At 35.3% G+C, this 7722-nt stretch overlaps 1 pseudogene; it reads left to right on the top strand.

Annotated features, from left to right (window-relative positions):
- The first annotated feature begins 1029 nt into the window (after window positions 1–1029).
- LOC149226702 (aspartate aminotransferase, chloroplastic-like) lies at window positions 1030–6093 on the top strand (annotated as a pseudogene).
- Window positions 6094–7722: the final 1629 nt, after the last annotated feature.

The following is a 7722-nucleotide window of genomic DNA, read 5'->3' on the forward strand; positions in this document are numbered from 1 at the left end:
GATGCTCAAAGCCTCAAGCACGTTTTTTTGTTTTTTCCCTCCTCCCAAGTCTGTCCAAGAATGGGTTTAGTTCTTTTCTGGCTAGCTTTACCAACGTCCATCTCATGGAAGATAGCCTTGTTATGTGATGAACTACCATGGGCAATAGAATTGTAGGCTTCATGGCATCTTTGGGGAGTGGAAATACTCATTTATTTGTAAGAAAACGAATGGTGTGTTATTTAATCTCATACAGCATGATAAAAGTTTATGTTAGTTTTCCAGCTCCATAATTCATGTGAGCTTGTCTATGCAAATACGTTTACGAGCCCAAAACCTTAGGAATATTCTTGACTTATTTGAGGTCATCTTATGTACTATGAGCAAGAACCCTCCTGGAGATTCTCCTACATGTTCAACCCAATTGTGATAGCCTTAGCACTTAGAAAAGTTAACCACAATTGTTGACACAACCATAACTGTTAACCACAATTAGTGCCCAAAACAATAATTATTACCACAAATTTTGACACAAACTCAACTCTACCACCGAGTCAATTTTATCTAACATTTGAGTGATGTTTCATCATGTGTGCCAAAGCTTTCTTTTGAGATGTTTAAACCATTGGAAAACAACCACAATTGCAATTATGATTGCATTTAAAAGTTTGAATGAATTAATGCTTATGTTCTTATGATAAAATAATGCCATAATTAAGTAAATGTATTTTCTCATGGCAAAAGAATATCATGAAATTTATGTAAGGTACCTTGAGCAAGATGATTTCTTAAAGAATGCAAATCTTTGTCATGAATGAAAAAGTGAATTTAAGATACTTGCGATTAAAATATTATTCTATCATGATAAAATCAGTTGTCAGTGAATAAATTTGTTGAGGTGATCAAAATCAAACTGATGAGCGATAGGAAATACTTTTGCTTGGAAGTGATATTAGAAATTTATCATTGTTGGTTTCTAAGTTATATTATTTCAAATTCTGTAGTATTTTAAAAAGTATTCTTAATTAAAAAAGAAATATAAGACATGCAATGTATTTGAGGTTCTTGAATAACTTTCTTAAACATGTAATTGTATTTCCATATCTATTGATTTGAATGCATTGCTTCCACCAACTGTATTTTCTGTAGTATATTGATATAAAACAATTTTAATTGAAATTTATTCCCATGGGTGGAGGTTTTTTCCTAACAGAATGATTTTATGTACAGACTGTGAGCAGATTTAATAAGGTTATTGCAACAGATGTCTCTCGCTTTGAAGCAATGACAATGGCACCCCTCGATCCAATTCTGGGTGTTTTAGAATCATTTAAAGCAAATAAGTGAGTTGAAGCTTAATCTTGGTGTTGGAGCTTACAGAATAGAAGATCTTCAACCCTGTGTGCTCAATGTGGTGAAAAAGGTGTCATTGAATTATTTTTTCTTTTAGCTAATCTGCATTGGATAGTATAAAGGTTTTGAGGTCTTTATCTTAGTTTATAGCATTTTGAGGGCTCTTTTAGATTTATATTATCAAATGGAATCCTTCTTATCACTGCTTCTATTTTGCAGGTAGAGAATCTGATGTTGGAGAACGGAGACAATGAAGAGGTATGCATGTGGTTTTAGTGAAGAAACTATTGCACCCTTTCCATGGGAATCATTTTAAGTTTTTACATATTTGACATTATCTTGTTATGCTTTGTCTACAACACCTCCCTATTGAAGGTTTGACTTCTTTTAATAAGGCTACTATGGAATTGTTGGTGGGAGCTAACAATAATGCAACCAAGCAAGGATTGTATGTTGTCTCTGAATTACTCTATGAATTACTTCTGGGCAGAGTAGGTTGGGGGTAACAAGGTGATATGGGTGGCAGAATAGGGCAAGTTCTTTTTAACTTTTAGGCTGCACAATATTTTCCCTTATGCAAACTATGCTAGGAAAAACATATTTGTATCTCTATAGATCACCTAAGAAAAGGTAGCGAAGGTGTATCATAGATCCCCTTTTTCATACTAACATTACAATGCTTATGTCATGTGCGTATTAGGATGATGATATTTTGTGCTTGTGTATGTGGAATTAAATTTACATAATACCATGTTGACACTTATCTAGGTGGCTATTGTCCAAGGCCTTTCAAGAACTGGTTCTCTTCTCCTCATTGCTACCTTTATTCAAAGACATTTCCCTGAAGCACAAGTCTTGATTTCTTCTCCAACTTGGGGCAATTATTAGATTTTTTCTTCTAAGCTCTAAGTAATGTATTTAGAGTTTTGATACTGAACTCTAAGTTATGTATTTAGAGTTTTCATGCACATCTTGTAATTGAACATTATTAATCATTTTTATGTAAACAAATATTTGATATATTTGAGGCTATTTGATTCTAGTTTGATTTTGACGAAGGAATCACAAGATCAGTTTCAATGATGTTGGGGTTCCATGGTTGGAATACCGATACTATGATCCAAAAAATGTAGGACTAGATTTGACACGATGATTACAAACATCAAGGTAATAAACATTTGTATTCTTAGATATTTTCACAGAGAGATGATTGGTAAAGTCATTGTTGATTTTTTGTTAGTAGAGGAGACTGATAGTTTCTCAACTTCCTTCAGCCTACACCAAGTGGTTTTTTTGTGCTACTTCATGGTTGTGCTCAAAATCCAACTGTAATTGATCTAACACCTGAGCAGTGGGAGAAGATTGTTGATTTCATTCAGGAAAATAATCTTATTGCTTTCTTTGATGTTGCTTATCAGGTTATTGATGATATGGGGGTTATGTTTATAGCCTTTATATTGTGAATCACTCATTGCATATTACTTTGTTCTTTCATTTGTTTACATTTTTCTATATTGACAAGTCTTATTTTGTTTTTTGAAAATAATTTTTTAGTTTTTACTGGTTCTTCATTTTCAAATCTTTATGATTGCATTGCAAGTTCCCTCAGAATTTGATTATCAATATGAGAATAATCAGAATATCATCAACCTGTATGATTCCATGATGCAAGAGTCTACCAGGACTTTGTATGATTACCAAGATGCAAGAGTCTATCAAGACTATGTACCATACTAAATTGTAGGGTGACATTGGAACCAGTAACATAGGAAACACTATAAATTGTATTGTTATTGACATGCATTTGATAGTAATCTAGGTTGTCATAACATACTATGACACTAGCCAGTGGAAATAAGGGGTTCATATGGGCTAGATTACTACCAGTCCACCTATGCTCCAAGCTTACCCTTTTCATGAAACTAAGGAAGGAGCACTTTCACTTGAGAGAGTATGCAAGTTGCAGGTTTTCTTGGAGATCCCCTTGGAAAGAGTTGTGAATGTCAACTCCATATATGACAATAGATCTTTAAGCAGGTCTCTGAACTTCTTGCATCAAGACAGGAGGCCACAAAAGATCTAATGTGACACATCATGTCCAAAGTGTTCTGCCATTAGGTAAGTGTCTCATGTTCCTAGGATCATTCAGCAAAACATTTGAGGGAGGGATGCCTTCCAGACCCTTTCCTTTGTCCTTTTGTTCTGCCTCATCATCCAGCTTAGCAACCTTGTGTAGGATTCTTGAGTGATTGCAGTTGAAGGATGAATGTGGGTGTTTGTTGCCCACTTTGAAATAAGGAGGATTTCCTTTCCCAAAGACTTACTTCTCAATGTCTTCATCAATATCTTCTCCATTGTTTGAGCCTGGGGGAACCCTTCTTTCTCTAGGGTAACCTATAGTCCTGCAACTTGCAAATCTCTTGCCATGGAAAATGGGGGTAGACCCCACTTCTTCATCACTTTAGCTCTGACCTCTTCTAGATAAGGATTGAGATGTGCATGCCCATGAATGTGGGAGGGTGAGTCAAAATCTCATCAGAGGATAATCTCAAACCCATGACCAGCATTAGACAAGCAACTTCGACCAGCAAAAATAGATAAGAAAAGGAAAAAAACCAATTGCAAAGAAACAAAAAAGGGGTGATATGTTGGCTAAACGTGTTGAAAAAAAAAAAAAATCATGTTGTTCTCCATAGATGAGGTCTATTGTTACATGTTATAATTTTATTATTGTTAGGGAGGTATGTGTGGGGAGGGTATCATCAACCTTAAAGGATATCAACTAATAATGAGGTGGAAGCCTTGGAATTATACAAACGTTTCCTAATCTTAAATATAAAGGGATCCATATAGCTACAATGGTGGGGACCCCTCAATAATTCAAACATCAATGTACAAAAATGATTTCGACGAATTTCAGTCTAGATAGGCTAGCACAAATAATTCTAGTAGAGATTAAATAATTTCAAAATATTTGAGTTTTTTGATGTTCCATGAAAGCAAAACAAGGTCTTCGACAAGTAGACTAACAAGGGAACTAGGTTGTAGATGGGTGGGTGATTCAAATAGGACCCTACTATCCATGTATCCCCATGAATCCATTTGAATCTTAGGGTGAGCCCTCATTCAAAAACACATAAAATCATGTAAAGTTTGACATGATAGCAAGTTAATACACCAATATCACCCCTTTCAGTTCTTCCTCACAACTTTTGCATAGGTGTTTATGACGGCTACAATGAAGGAGTCAAGTGCCACTTGTGGGTTTATTTATCTAGGAATTAGGATGAGGATTGCATTATGCTCCCTTGATTTGGGCTTTGACCCCCTCTCCAAGTGCAAGCAATGGGTGTGTGGGCTTGTTCGATAGGGAATTGGGATTTTGTTTGACTTATTTGTCTCTACTTTAGACTTTGACCTTTGGCATGAGCAATGGACATAGAATGGTGGTTTTTTGTTTGTTCAGATTGCTAGGATTGTGGCAATGGCTCACCACCATTGCAAGAGTGTTTCTTGTGAATTTTTTGAGCATGGTAGGGTAAAAAGAGGAGTGAAGCACATGCAAAAGAAATAGTGGAGGTGCAGTGTAGTATGATGAATTCCACCATTCTTTGATGGAGTGTTATGATGTTATCCTTCCCACTTAGGTTCTATTCTTGCAAGTGACATGGAAAAGCTTTGAGCTTCACAGAATTGGGTTTACCGTGTGTAACATCCCCATAATGAAGGAAAATTCTAGTGGGTTACTTTGAGAAATGAATTACGTGGAAAAAAAAAATGGAAGGAAGAGTATGAGAAGCATTTTCTAAAGAAAAATTGTGTTAGGGACTCTTGTGCAATGGACACAACAATCACATGTTGGAAATCTGGGATTTTGAAAAATGTGATGGATTCATTGGGGTCACTACAAGAAGTATTTGGAGTTCTATGTACATCTATGGTCTCTACAACATATGGTTGGAAGAATTGTGGCTCATTTTGATTTACCTCCAGAAATTGTGTCATATCCCCTCTTGAAGAGTCAAGTCCATTTGTGGCTATATCTTTGGTCTTTGGAGAATTGTAGGGGTATTCAACTTGTTCAAGATCTGGTAATGGTTGAAAGTACATATAAGGTTAGCCTTGTTGCTGCAATCAGACAAGAGAGGCACTTGGAGGGCTATTGGAAGTGAGCCTAAGGAGGACAAATAAGAAGATGCTTGTAGTATGCATGGAAACTAGTATTTTTCTTTTCCATTTTTATATATGTAAGGAAATACACCTGTAAGGCCACTAGAGGCTGGATGAAGGAAGATTGAGTATATGGTTCGAGGGACTATAATTTTTCATTTTGGACATTCGATTATGGCTACCACTTTTCTTTTTTTATTACAACAATGTTTGTCTTGACTACAACATTTTCTTCTAAAAATATATATTTTATTGTGAAAAAATATAATTTGATTACTATTGTGATGCTTGTATGTGTTCTTAGACAACATAGATGTGTCTAGTAGTATTTCATGCAGTAATGAACTAAAAAATTGGTCTGAAAGAGCTTATTTTCATGATTCAAAATTGAGATTTTACTTAAATTTGCAGGGATTTGCAAGTAGCAGTCTTGATCAAGATGCATCATCTGTGAGGTTGTTTGTAGCTTGTGGGATGGAAGTTCTTGTTTCTCAGTCCTACAACAAGAACTTTGTTTTTTATGCAAAACGAATAGGAGTTATCAATGTTGTGTGCTTCTCGTTAGATATAACAACTAGGTATCACTTGTAAATTATGGATTTTTATTTTTCCCATTGGGTGTTTATATTGCTCCTAGATATTTAGCAATTGTTTAAATGGATAATACAGTTGATTCAATTTTAGCCATTTTTAGTTTGGATATTTTTTAGGATGTAAATGAATATGAAAGAAGAAAATCAAGTGGGTATTCAACATGTTCAAAATCTGGTAATGGCTGAAAGTACATATAAGACCAACCTTGTTGCTGCAATCGGGCAAGAGAGGCACTTGGAGGGATGTTGGAAGTGATCCAAAGGAGAAGCAACAATCATATGCATGTAGTATGCATGGAAACTAGTATTTTTCTTTTCCAGTTTTATATATGTAAGGAAATGCACTTGTAAGGCCACTAGAGGTTGGATCAAGGAAGATTGACCATATGGTTTAAGGGACTATAATTTTTCATTTTGGGCATTCGGCTATGGCTACCACTTTTCTTTTTGCTATTACTAAGATGTTTGGCTTAACTGCAACATTTTCTTATAAAAATTATATTTTATTATGAAAAAATATAATTTGATTACTATTGTGATGCTTTTATGTGTTCTTATCCAACTTAGATTTTTCTAGTAGTATCCATGGAGTAATGAACTAAATATTGGTCTAAAAGAGCTTATTTCCATGATTCAAATTTGAGATTTTACTTGAATTTGCAGGGATTTTCAAGTGGCAGTCTTGATCAGGATGCATCATCTATGAGGTTGTTTGTAGCTCATGGGATGGAATTTTCTATTACCCATTCCTACAACAAGAAATTGGGTTTATATGCATAACAATTAGGAGCTATCAATGTTGTGTGCTCCTCGTTAGATGCAAAAACTAGGTATCACTAGTAAATTGGGGTGCTATCCTCTCAGGAAAATATGGTGTTATAAAGGTGACAAAATCAGGACATATTCCCGCTTGCATCATCTACCTAAACAATTTGAGAACCCCTATACCTCATTCATGTTGAGCACATCTGAAAATTATGGAATTTCATGAAACCACATTTCTTTCAAGCATTTTCTAAAAAACCTTCAGTGAATCCTCTACATTTCCACATTTTGCATACATGTCAACAAGGGCACTCCCAATGATAACACTTGATCCAAATCTAGGTATAAAGTGGGTATGGACCTCCTTACCTTGTTTTAGCGTTGCATTTCTAGCGCACACAACCAAAACACTGCCCAAAGTGAACTGGTCATGCTTTATCCTGATACATGTCAACATGTCCTGGTACATAATGGAAGAATTAAATTATTTTGGAGCATAGGCGCTACACCTTTTTATCTGTGAAAACATGAAACCATTGGATTTAAATAAGCCACAGAGCAAAGAAGAGCCAAGTTGTAAATAGGGGAGTAAGAGGGGAAGTCCTCTACTTCCCATTTGAATTCTGGGAGATTACTTGGCAATCTATCACCTCGCAACATTAATGTAAGGACGTTGACTGTGGGATTTCCAAAGGTGACAAAAAAATTGGTAGGCAAGAAGTCTATTTTTTCTATTAGATATACTACGCCGAAAGTAAGGCCTGTCCTCATTGTTTTCTAGGAAAGCTTTTAGTGGAAAACTAGTAAATGTTGAAATTGCTACTTGAGGTACTGCAACACATAATGAAGATCCCACTCATGA

This window comes from Pinus tabuliformis, chromosome J (genome assembly GCF_031772625.1).
Source record: "Pinus tabuliformis cultivar Carrire ecotype Pingquan chromosome J, CPIR1, whole genome shotgun sequence".
NCBI classification, from domain to species: Eukaryota; Viridiplantae; Streptophyta; class Pinopsida; order Pinales; family Pinaceae; genus Pinus; species Pinus tabuliformis.